The sequence below is a fragment of the Meles meles genome, chromosome 3 (genome assembly GCF_922984935.1).
Source record: "Meles meles chromosome 3, mMelMel3.1 paternal haplotype, whole genome shotgun sequence".
Taxonomy (NCBI): domain Eukaryota; kingdom Metazoa; phylum Chordata; class Mammalia; order Carnivora; family Mustelidae; genus Meles; species Meles meles.
In genome coordinates, this window is record NC_060068.1 from 66,787,163 (window position 1) to 66,800,642 (window position 13,480).

General features: G+C 37.1%; 1 non-coding gene across 1 annotated transcript; it reads right to left on the minus strand.

Moving 5' to 3' along the window:
* Positions 1–2,865: 2,865 nt before the first annotated feature.
* Positions 2,866–2,969, minus strand: LOC123939478. Its single transcript, XR_006817861.1, has one exon. It is a non-coding gene; the product is annotated as a U6 spliceosomal RNA (small nuclear RNA).
* Positions 2,970–13,480: the final 10,511 nt, after the last annotated feature.

Here is a 13,480-nt window from a genome sequence, read left to right on the forward strand (position 1 = left end):
GATGGTATTGAAAATATAGGTTGTTCTAGTCAGTGTAGACATTTTAACAATGCTTATTCTCCCAATCCATGGGCATGGAATGGTCTTCCACCTTTTTGTGTCCTCTTCAATTTTCTTCATGAGTGTTCTGTATTCTTCCGATCCAAGAGCATGGAATGCTCTTCCATCTTTTTTGTGTCTTGTTTCTTTCATGAATATTCTGTAGTTCCTCGAGTACAGGTCCTTTACCTCTTTGGTTAGGTTTATTCCCAGGTATCTTATGGTTCTTGGTACTATAGTAAATGGAATCGATTCTCTAATTTCTCTTTCTATATTTTCATTCTTAGTGTATAAGAAAGCAAGTGATTTCTGTACATTGATTTTGTATCCTGCCACATTACTGAATTGCTATATGAGTTCTAATAGTTTTGGGGTGGAGTCTTTTGGGTTTTTTGTATAAAGTATCATGTCATCTGCAAAGAGAGTTTGACTTCTTCATTGCCAGTTTGAATACCTTTTATTTCTTTTTGTTGTCTGATTGCTGTTGCTAGGACTTCTAGTACTATGTTGAATAACAGTGGTGAGAGTGAGCATCCTTGTCCTGTTCAGAGGGAATGTTTCTCAACTTCATAAACTCTATCTATGAAAAACCCACAACAAAAATCGTCCTCAGTGGGGAAAAGCTAACAGCCTTCCCTTTGAGATGATAATGACTTTAAATTCTCTATCAGGCATGTTACTTAATTCTATTTAACTTAGATCACCTGCTAAAAGAGTATGTCCTGCTCTTTCATTTGGGCCATAGTCCTCTGTCTCCTCATTTTGTGTACTTCTCTGTGTATGTTTCTGCATGTTCCAAAAGTTGGCTATGTCTTCTACTCTTAAAAGTAGTGACTTTTATGAAGAAGAGTTGCATTAGTACCTGCAACGTAGTGTCCCATGTTCATCAGAATCTGGCACTTCATGGGAATCTCCTGTGTGTGTTGCTGGCATCCTGTTGTTGTGTCTGAGTCACTTTTCCTTTCAGTCCAGAGGTCTGTTCTTACTTGCCTTTGGGGCTGTGATAGCTCTCTGTGGTGACAGCAAGATCCAGGCAGGTCAACTGTGAGGGGGTGTGACTGCCAGAAGGCTGGAAGCTGAGCAGTCATGTCAGCAAAATTTGTGATAAACCGCTAGTCCCAGACCAATTCTGAATCCTCTGAAGTGTGGTGGCTGCCAAGGGCAAGGTGCAGTGCACAGACTTGGTGGATGGGCAGAGTATACACTACATTAACAGAACTTGAGGTGAGCCCCTGACATAGGCCAGCAAGTTTGGAGTAGGCAAGTCCTCAGGAGAACTGATGGGCAAGCTGCACTGTAAGGGGGTTAGGTAGCAAGTGTCTATGCAGTGTAACCTACTGCATAGACTTAAGCTGGGGGAGCAGAAAGGAAAATAACACATGCCAGCATCTTCATATCTGGAGGAGTCACTCATCAGCTCTGAAATCCTTGAAACCAGTCTCTCTCCCATTTGCCCAGGTGTGGAGCAAACTGTTGTTTCTTTTTTGCCTTTCTGAAGGCTGTTGTCTCTTTAAGGCCAGGAAACCAACTATCATCCTCCCTGCTGGCCCAGTGTTGATCAGCTGACTTTTCAAGCTCTAGGCTCCAAGTCCCACTGGCTATACAAGCTCAGGGGATGGAGCCACTCTGGCTTTCAAGGCCAGATGTTACAGGGCTTCATTTTCCTCCTATGGAATCCCTGGTGCTTCCCCCTCTCCTTGCCTGAAATTTCCTCCCTCCTGCAGCAGTTCTGGACCATTGTTTCTGCCTTCACTAACCTCTATAATCTGGCTTCTTCATTATATGCAGTTGTGCAGGTTGCTCTGCAAGTCTTTGGGTCACTCTAGTTTATTTACATGGATGTGAATGAAACTTATAAATACCTTGTTATAAATTTGGAACAGCGGTGAGCTAACGATTGTACTCTGCCATCTTTTCCCATCCATAATATATGTTTTTAATGCAGTATGATCCTTGCATTCTTGGAATTAAAGAGATTAGCCAAGTTGCATATCTCCTATTGTATACACTTACAAGTATTTTGATATTTTACCAGGTATTTTATGTTATAATCACAGGTGAAACTAATGTCTAGATTAATATTTTGTGGTAACATTTTTTGGTGTGTCAGACAAATGTTAACATCAAGAAGGAGCTGCACAGCTTTTTATATATTTTATATATTGAGACCATTTCGATAGTAAAGTTATTACCTTTAATTCAAATATTAAAAAGATTTTTGGTGGTGCCTGGGTGACTCAGTTGGTTAAATGTCTCCTTTCAGTTCAGGTCATGATCCTGGGGTCCTGTGATGGAGCCCTCTGTCCTGCTCCCTGCTCAGTGGGGAGTCTACTTCTCCCTCTCTCTGTCCCACCTCTCCCTACTTGTGCGCTCTCTCTCTCTCTCTCTCGCTCACTCTTTCTCCCTCAGATAAATAAAATAAAATAAGAAATAAATATTAGATAGATTTTTGCACACTATTTTAGACCCAGAATCTTATTTCAGTCATACCTGTTTGTAGTTCTTTACTATTAAAAATACTTTTGTGTAAATCTATTTGTTTTCTAATATACAAGAATTAATTTAGGGTACATAATTGGGTTCAGAATTGGCATATTGTAGGATGCAAACATATTCCCCCAAAGTGGTTGTACTTATTTATATTTCTGCCAGTAGGCTATGAAGCTATCTCCTTATTTTTATCCCATTCATACTTGTTATAGTAAGTCTTTCAATTTGATAAATTTGATGAATGGGAAATACTTCATTTTGAATTCTTAAATTTTTAATTTCATGAATTAAAATCTGGCTCTTTTTTTCAGTTTATTTTTAATTTTTTATTTATTTAAAAATATGGAACGCTTCACGAATTTGCTTGTCATCCTTGCGCAGGGGCCATGCTAATCTCGGTATCATTCCAATTTTAGTATATGTGCTGCCGAAGCGAGCACAAAATCAGGCTCTTTTTATATTATCATTTTCCATTTCCTTATTCGAAACCTTTATACATTTTCCTGTTTGGTATTTGGAATGTTTCTTATCAATTCATAGGAATTCTCTTTAAAATCTAGGTGTCAATCCAAGGTCAAATTTTTCCATTGCAAAAATCTTTTACTAGTTTGTAGCTGGTTTTTAACTTCGTTGTCCCTTTTATAGAAATGTTCTCATTTCATTGTAGGCCTTTTATTATCAATTATCTCTGTACCATTTTTGTCTTTTCTAAGAAAACCTTTCTTATTCAATTGTCATATAGATATTTCTATTTTGTGTACAGAAATCTTCACTTTCTCATTAGTTGCACTAATTTTCTACCTTCATTCTTGCATTCTCAAGATAAATCACTACTTTCAATGTTTATATTTCTTTTTCTTTGTTTATATTGGCTAATTAAAAAATGTAAAATGAGAGTGGAGAAAAGAATATTGTTATGTTCATGATTCTAATTTTTTTAAATTAATTTATTTACTTTTTCAGCGTAACAGTATTCATTGTTTTTGCACAACACCCAGTGCTCCATGCAGTACGTGCCCTCCCTATTACCCACCACCTGGTTCCCCCAATCTCCCACCCCCGCCCCTTCAAAACCCTCAGGTTGTTTTTCAGAGTCCATAGTCTCTTATGGTTCACCTCCCCTTCCACTTTCCCTCAACCTCCCTCTCCTCTCCATCTCCCAATGTCCTCCATGTCATTTGTTATGCTCCACAAATAAGTGAAACCATATGATACTTGACTGTCTCTGCTTGACTTATTTCACTCAGCATAATCACTTCCAGTCCCGTCCATGTTGCTACAAAAGTTGGGTATTCATTCTTTCTTTTATTTTTTTTAATAAACATATAATGTATTTTTATCCCCAGGGGTACAGGTCTGTGAATCACCAGGTTTACACACTTCACAGCACAGCACTCATGAAGGCACATACCCTCCCTAATGTCTATAACCCCCTCCCCCTCTCCCAACCCCACTTCCCCCCTGCAACCCCCAGTTTGTTTTGTGAGATTAAGAGTCACTTATGGCTTGTCTCCCTCCCAATCCCATCTTGTTTCATTTATTCTTCTCCTATCCCTCTAACCCCCCATGTTGCATCTCCACGTCCTTATATCAGGGAGATCATATGACAGTTGTCTTTCTCCGATTGACTTATTTCACTAAGCATGATACCCTCTAGTTCCATCCACGTCGTCGCAAATGGCAAGATTTCATTTCTTTTGATGGCTGCATAGTATTCCATTGTGTATATATACCACCTTTTCTTTATCCATTCATCTGTTGGTGGACATCTAGGTTCTTTCCATAGTTTGGCTATTGTAGACATTGCCGCTATAAACATTTGGGTACACATGCCCCTTCGGATCACTGCGTTTGTATCTTTAGGATAAATACCCAGGAGTGCGATTGCTGGGTCATAGGGTAGTTCTATTTTCAACATTTTGAGGAACCTCCATGCTGTTTTCCAGAGTGGTTGCACTAGCTTGCATTCCCACCAAGAGTGTAGGAGTGTTCCCCTTTCTCTGCATCCTCGCCAGCATCTGTCATTTCCTGACTTGTTAATTTTAGCCATTCTGACTGGAGTGAGGTGATATCTCATTATGGTTTTGATTTGTATTTCCCTGATGCCGAGTGATGTGGAGCACTTTTTCATGTGTCTGTTGGCCATCTGGATGTCTTCTTTGCAGAAATGTCTGTTCATGTCCTCTGCCCATTTCTTGATTGGATTGTTTGTTCTTTGGGTGTTGAGTTTGCTAAGTTCCTTATAGATTTGGGATACTAGCCCTTTATCTGATATGTCGTTTGCAAATATCTTCTCCCATTCTGTTAGTTGTCTTTTGGTTTTGTTAACTGTTTCCTTTGCTGTGCAAAAGCTTTTGATCTTGATGAAATCTCAATAGTTCCTTTTTGCCCTTGCTTCCCTTGCCTTTGCCGATGTTCCTAGGAATATATTGCTGTGAGTGAGGTCGAAGAGATTGCTGCCTGTGTTCTCCTCAAGGATTTTGATGGATTCCTTTCTCACATTGAGGTCCTTCATCCATGTTGAGTCTATTTTCGTGTGTGGTGTAAGGAAGTGGTCCAATTTCATTTTTCTGCCTGTGGTTGTCCAATTTTCCCAGCACCATTTATTGAAGAGGCTGTCTTTTTTCCATTGGACATTCTTTCCTGCTTTGTCAAAGATTAGTTGACCATAGAGTTGAGGGTCTATTTCTGGGCTCTCTATTCTGTTCCATTGATCTATGTGTCTGTTTTTGTACCAGTACCATGCTGTCTTGATGATGACAGCTTTGTAATAGAGCTTGAAGTCCGGAATTGTGATGCCACCAACTTTGGCTTTCTTTTTCAATATTCCTTTGGCTATTTGAGGTCGTTTCTGGTTCCATATAAATTTGAGGATTATTTGTTCCATTTCTTTGAAAAACATGGATGGTATTTTGATAGGGATTGCATTAAATGTGCAGATTGCTTTAGGTAGCATAGACATTTTCACAATATTTATTCTTCCAATCCAGGAGCATGGGACATTTTTCCACTTCTTTGTGTCTCCCTCAATGTCTTTCATGAGTACTTTATAGTTTTTGCATATAGATTCTTAGCCTCTTTGGTTAGGTTTATTCCTAGGTATCTTATAGTTTGGGGTGCAATTGCAAATGGGATTGACTCCTTAATTTCTCTTTCTTCTGTCTTGTTGTTGGTGTACAGAAATGCAACTGATTTCTGTACATTGATTTTGTATCCTGACACTTTGCTGAATCCTGTACAAGTTCTAGCAGTTTTGGAGTGGAGTCTTTTGGGTTTTCCACAAATAGTATTATATCATCTGCGAAGAGTGATAGTTTGACTTCTTCTTTGCTAATTTGGATGCCTTTAATTTCCTTTTGTTGTCTGATTGCTAAGGCTATGACTTCTAGTACTATGTTGAATAGCAGTGGGGATAATGGACATCCCTGCTGTGTTCCTGACCTTAGTGGAAAAGCTTTCAGTTTATCTCCATCGAGAATGATATTTGCAGTGCATTTTTCATAGATGGCTTTGGTAATATTGAGGTATGTGCTCTCTATCCCTATACTTTGAAGAGTTTTGATCAGGAATGGATGCTGTACTTTGTCAAATGCTTTTTCAGCATCTATTGAAATTATCATATGGTTCTTGTTCTTTCTTTCATTAATGTGTTCTATCACATTGATTGATTTGCGGATGTTGGACCAATCCTGTAGCCCTGGAAAAAAATCCCACTTGATCGTGGTGAATAATCCTTTTAATGTACTGTTGAATCCTATTGGCTAGTATTTTGGTGAGAATTTTTGCATCTGTGTTCATCAAGGATATTGGTCTGTAGTTCTCTTTTTTGGTGGGATTCTTGTCTGGTTTGGGGATCAAAGTAATGTTCGCCTCATAAAATGAGTTTGGAAGTTTCCCTTCCATTTCTATTTTTTGGAACATGTTCAGGAGAAAAGGAATGAGTTCTTCTTTAAATGTTTGGTAGAATTCCCCTGGGAAGCCGTCTGGCCCTGGGCTTTTGTTTGTTTGGAGATTTTATTTTTTTAAAGATTTTATTTATTTATTTGACAGAGAGATCACAGGTAGGCAGAGAGGCAGGCAGAGAGAGAAAGAGAGAGAGAGAGAGAGAGAGGGAAGCAGGCTCCCTGCCGAACAGAGAGCCCCATGCGGGACTCGATCCCAGGACCCTGAGATCACGACCTGAGCCGAAGGCAGCAGCTTAACCCACTGAGCCACCCAGGTGCCCCTGTTTGGAGATTTTTGATGACTGTTTCAATCTCTTTACTGGTAATGGGCCTGTTCAGGTTTTCTATTTCTTTCTGATTCAATTGTGGTAGTTTATACGTCTCTAGGAATGCATCCATTTCTTCCAGATTGTCAAATTTGTTGGCGTAGAGTTGCTCATAGTATGTTCTTATAATTGTCTGTATTTCTTTGGTGTTAGTTGTGATCTCTCCTCCTTCATTCATGATTTTATTTATTTGGGTCCTTTCTCTTTTGTTTCGATAAGTCTGGCCAAGGGTTTATCAATCTTATTAATTCTTTCAAAAAACCAACTCCTAGTTTTGTTGATTTGTTCTATTGTTTTTGTGGTTTCTATTTCATTGATTTCTGCTCTGATCTTTATGATTTCTCTTCTCCTGCTGGGCTTAAGATTTCTGTCTTGTTCTTTCTCCAGCTCCCTTAGGTGTAGGGTTAGGTTGTGTACTTGAGACCTTGTTTCTTGAGAAAGGCTTGTACCACTTTATATTTTCCTCTCAGGACTGCCTTTGCTGTGTCCCACAGATTTTGAACTGTTGTGTTTTCATTATCATTTGTTTCCATGAATTTTTTCAATTCTTCTTTAATTTCCTGGTTGACCCATTCATTCTTTAGAAGGATGCTGTTTAGTCTCCATGTATTTGGGTTCTTTACAAATTTCCTCTTGTGATTGAGTTCTAGCTTCAGAGCGTTGTGGTCTGAAAATATGCAGGGAATGATCTTAATCTTTTGATACCGGTTGAGACCTGATTTGTGACCCAGGATGTGATCTATTCTGGAGAAGGTTCCATGTGCACTAGAGAAGAATGTGTATTCTGTTGCTTTGGGATGAACTGTTCTGAATATATCTGTGATGTCCATCTGGTCCAGTGTGTCATTTAAGGCCTTTATTTCCTTGTTGATCTTTTGCTTGGATGATCTGTGCATTTAAGTGAGGGGAGTGTTAAAGTCCCCTACTATTACTGTATTATTATTGATGTGTTTCTTTGATTTTGTTCTTTTTTTTTAAGACAGCAAAGTTTTTATTTTTATTTCTGTTTGCAAATCTTGTGTTGTATTTATTGCATTAGCAAATTCTAAATAAAAATTTTTTTTCTCTTAATTTATTTTTTTTTCACTGTAACAGTATTCATTGTTTTTGCACAACACCCAGTGCTCCATGCAAAACGTGCCCTCCTTATTACCCACCACCTGTTCCCCCAACCTCCTACCCCTGACCCTTCAAAACCCTCAGATTGTTTTTCAGAGTCCATAGTCTCTTATGGTTCGCCTCCCCTTCCATTTTTTTTTTTTTATAAACATATAATGTATTTTTATCCCCAGGGGTACAGGTCTGTGAATCGCCAGGTTTACACACTTCACAGCACTCACCATAGCACATACCCTCCCCAATGTCCATAACCCCCTCCCCCTCTCCCAACCCCACCTCCCCCCAGCAACCCCCAGAACCTAGATGTCCATCAACAGATGAATGGATAAAGAAGAGGTGGTATATATACACAATGGAATACTATGCAGCCATCAAAAGAAATGATTTTGTTCTTAATTGGTTTATATAGTTGGCTGCTCCCACGTTAGGGGCAGAGATATTTAAAATTGTTAGATCTTCTTGTTGGACAGACCCTTTGAGTATGATATGGTGTTCTTCCTCATGTCTTATTATAGTCTTTGGCTTAAAATCTAATTGATCTGATACAAGGATTGCCACCCCAGCTTTCTTCTGATGCCCATTAGCATGGTAAATTGTTTTCCACCCCATCACTTTAAATCTGGAGGTGTCTTCACGTCTAAAACGAGTTTCTTGTAGGCAACATACTTATGGATTTTGTTTTTTTACCCATTCTGATACCCTGTGTCTTTTGATTGGGGCATTTAGCCCATTAACATTCAGGGTAACTATTGAGAGATATGAATTTAGTGCCATTATCAGCCTGTAAGGTGACTGTTACTGTATATTGTCTCTGTACCTTTCTGATCTACTACTTTTAGGCTTTCTCTTTGCTTAGAGGACCCCTTTCAATATTTCCTGTAGAGCTGGTTTGGTGTTTGCAAATTCTTTCAGTTTTTGTTTGTCCTGGAAGCTTTTGATCTCTCCTTCTATTTTCAATGATAGCCTAGCTGGATGGAGTATTCTTGGCTGCATGTTTTTCTTGTTTAGTGCTCTGAATATATCATGCCAGCTCTTTCTGGCCTGCCAGGTTTCTGTGGATAAGTCTGCTGCCAATCTAATATTTTTACCATTGTATGTTACAGACTTCTTTTCCTGGGCTGCTTTCAGGATTTTCTCTTTGTCACTAAGACTTGTCAATTTTACTATTAGGTGACGGGGTGTGGACCTATTCTTGTTGACCTTGAGGGGGTTTCTCTGCACGTCATGGATAGTGATGCTTGTTCCCTTTGCCATATTAGGGAAATTCTCTCCAATAATTCTCTCCAATAGACCTTCTGCTCCCCTCTCTCTTTCTTCTTCTTCTGGAATCCCAATTATTCTAATGTTGTTTCATTTTATGGTGTCACTTATCTCTCAAATTCTCCCCTTGTGGTCCAGTAGCTGTTTGTCCCTCTTTTGCTCAGCTTCTTTATTCTCTGTCATTTGGTCTTCTATATCACTAATTCTTTCTTCTGCCTCATTTATCCTAGCAGTGAGAGCCTCCATTTTTTATTGCACCTCATTAATAGTTTTTTTTATTTCAACTTGGTTAGATCTTAGTTCTTAAATTTCTCCAGAAAGGGCTTTTATATCTCCAGAGAGAGTTTCTTTAATATCTTCCATGCCTTTTTCGAGCCTGGCTAGAACATTCAGAATCGTCATTCTGAACTCTTGATCTGACATAGTACCAATGTCTGTGTTGATTAGGTCCCTAGCCTTCGGTACTGCCTCTTGTTCTTTTGTTTGTGGTGATTTTTTCCGCCTTGTCATTTTGTCCTTTCAGAAAGTGGTTGATTTTCTGTTTCTAGAATTGCTGTTCTTTTCTATCTCCCATTGGATTTTTAGGTGTTTGCAATGTTTAGATAAGCTATTGAGCTGATCTCCTGCTACCTGATGTAGTCTCAGCCTGTTACTTCTCCACCATCTTGACTCCAACTCCTGTTTATGTTTCTAATTTTAATAGGAATACTCCCAATGCTTTTTCATTAAGGGTGAGGTTGACATTTGGAATGATGGTCTACAAAGAAAATATCAATTTTTACTTTTGAAATCTTAAAATTATATGAGATGTATTTTTACATATATGGAGGTAATTGTGTCAGTAACTTATAACTAGTTTTTGAGCACTTACTCTCAATTTTTTTTCTAAATCCTGGGGTTTTCGTAATGGTTAAAATAATCAAAGCCCCTGCTCCACACATCGAGCTTTTCAGTAAAAAGATAGATAATGAACAATTAGGTAGCAGTTACTCTTACATAGCAAAATAAACAGAATAAGGGATTCTAGAAAAGTACTAAATACCTCTTTAAAAAGACTGGTTCATAAAGCCTCTTGCAGATGGGACATATAAATAAATGAACACCAAAATAGCCTGAGGTGGGGAAAGCCTTCAAAATGTATGGGGTAGAACAGTGTGTTCTAAGCAAAGGTAACAAGTGCTTTCTATACTAATATGATTAACTATTTTAACACATTTCCTAATGAATTACATCTATTTTTTCTCTGTTTTCCATCTTCAATCAAAATAGCGTTGTCTTTCTAAAATTCAGACTTTTTTACCTTTTTTTTTTCACATTTACTGAAACAAATTCCTACAGATACCCTTTCCCTCCAGAATAAAACTCCAGTGCCCCAATCAAGGCATTTAGAACTCTAATGTGCCATTTTAGACACAATGTCACCCTGAACTCATTGTAGCATCGCCTGTTTTACACACTGTATTCCAGCCATCTTATATTTCTTTTTTTTTTTTAAAGATTTTATTTATTTATTTGACAGAGATCACAAGTAGGCAGAGAGGCAGGCAGAGAGAGAGGGAAGCAGGCTCGCCACTGAGCAGAGAGCCCGATGCAGGACTTGATCCAGGACCCTGAGATCATGACCTGAGCCGAAGGCAGTGGCCTAACCCACTGAGCCACCCAGGCGCCCCAGCCATCTTATATTTCTATAAATAGAGCATGCATTGAGATCCATAGGTAATGTGCTAATTCTTGTAATAATATAATTATTGACACATAGAACTTTCCTTCAAAAACTGGAAATATAGAGACACAGATCATACATAAATATTTTTTATATTATAAAACTGATATGTATATAAGATTATTCCCTATATGATTTGGTGAATTCTGTATTATCAAAAGAAAAACAAATGATGCTCAAAGTTGTCTTGGTGATGTATGGATTTTATTTTTTTAATTTTTTAATTAAAGTATTAATGATATAAAATATCCTGTTAATTTCAGGTGTACATTATAGTGATTCAATATTTTTATACATTATGAGATGATCTTCACAATAAGTCTTATTACCATTCATTACCCTGCACATTTGATATGTAACATTATGCCAGTTTAAAGTGTACAGTGTATTAGTTTGATGTATTTATATATTATAATACTGCTATTCAACAATCCTTTTTATCACCTAATTATATTACACTATTATTGCCTATATTCATTATATTGTGCATTAAATCTCTATTGGCTTATTTACTCATTACAAGTTTGCACTATTAAACACCATCACTTTTTTTTTTAATGATGTATAATTGACACACAATGTTACATTAGTTAAGGTGTTCAACATAATGATTTAACAAGTTTATACATTATGCTATGTTCAGAAGTGTAGCTACCATCCTACAAATGCTATTATCCTACAAATGTTATTACAATACTATTGACCATATTTGCCTATGCTGTGTCCTAATTCCCCTGACTTACCTATTCTATAAGAACAAGTCTGTGGCTTCCATTCCCTTTCACCCATTTTGCCCATTCCCTCAACTCTTCACCTCTGGCAACCATCAGATCTCTGTGTTTATGATTGTTTCTATTTTTTGTTTGTTTTATTAATCCATTTTGTTTTTTTTAAATTCTGTGTATAACTGAAATCATATGGTATTTGCCTTTCTCTGTCTGACTTACTTCACTGAGCATAATAGTGTCTAGGTCCACCCATGTTGTCACAATTGGTAAGATCTCATTCTTTTTAATGCCTGAGTAATATTCCCTTGTAGATATACCATATCTTTTTTATCTATTTGTCTATCAGTGGAAATTTAAGTATTTTGATTGTTGTAAATTATACTGCAATAAATAGGGTGTGTAATATTTTTGAATTAGTGTTTTCATTTTCTTTGGGTCAATATCCAGTAGTAGAATTACTGGATCATATGATAATTATTTTTGTAATTTTTTGAAGAAATTTAATACTGTTTCTCACAGTGGCTACACCAATTTACATTCTAACAGTGTGCAAGTGTTCCCCTTTCTCCATATCCTTGTTATTTTCTTTTGGATTCTAGCTATTCTGACAGGTGTAAGGCTATATATCACTGTGGTTTTAATTTGCATTTCCATGATGATGAATGATGTTATAAATCTTTACCTGTGTCTTCCGGTCATTTCTGCTTCTTTGGAAAATATCTATTTGGATCTTTTTCCCATTTTTAATTGTTTTTTTTTTCTTTTTTTTTTGAGTTACATACATTCTTTATGTGTTTCAGATATTAACTCCTTATTAAATATATCATTTGAGAATACCTTCTCACATTTTGTAGGTTCTCTTTTTGTTTGTCGATGGTTTCTTTTGCTGAGCATATGCTTTTTGGTTTGATATAAACACCATAGCCCTTATTCCTACCCTCCATCCCCTGATAACCACTATTTTACTGTGTTTTTTTTTTTTTAACAAGTTTAACTTTCTAGAATCTACATATAAGCAATATTGTACTTTTTCTTTCTCTAACTTACCTCATTCAGCGTAATGTGCTCAAGGTCCATCCATGCTGTCACAAATGGGAAGATATCTTCCTTTCTTGCAGATGAAAATTATATACACACACACACACACACACACACACACACACCGTATTTTTAGTCCACTCATTAATTGGTGGATATTTGAGTCATTTCCATATCTCAGCTATTGTGAATAATGCTGTGATAAACATGGGAGTGCATATATCTCATCAAAATCCTGTCTCCATTTCCAGAAGTGGAATTGCTAGATCATATGGTGGGTCAATTTTTAATTTTTTTTAGGGACCTCCATATTGTTTTACAGAGTTGTGGGACCAATTTACATTCCCACCAGTGATATAGAAGGGTCCTCTTTTCAAAACATCCTCATCAGTACTGTTGTTCTTGTCTTCCTGTGATGGCAATTCTAACAGGTATCAGGTGATATTTCATTGTGGTTTTGATTTGTATTTCCCTGACAGTTAATGATGTTGAACTTCTTTTCATGTGTCAGCCATTTTGATGTCCTCTTTGGAGAAATGTCTATTTGGTTCTTGCCATTTTTAAATCAGATTGTTTGGTTGTTATGGAGTTGACTGAATTCTTTATACATTTTAGATATTAACACCTTATGATTTGTGAACATTTTCTCCTACTGTGTAGGTTGTCTTTTCATTTCCTTAATGGTTCATCTTGCTGTATAGAAGCTTTTAAGTTTGATAAAGTTTTATTTGAATTTTTTTTCTTTTGTTCTTGGGGCTTTTGGCATTATGTCCAAAAACTTTATGATAGGACAAATATCAATGAGTTTCTTCC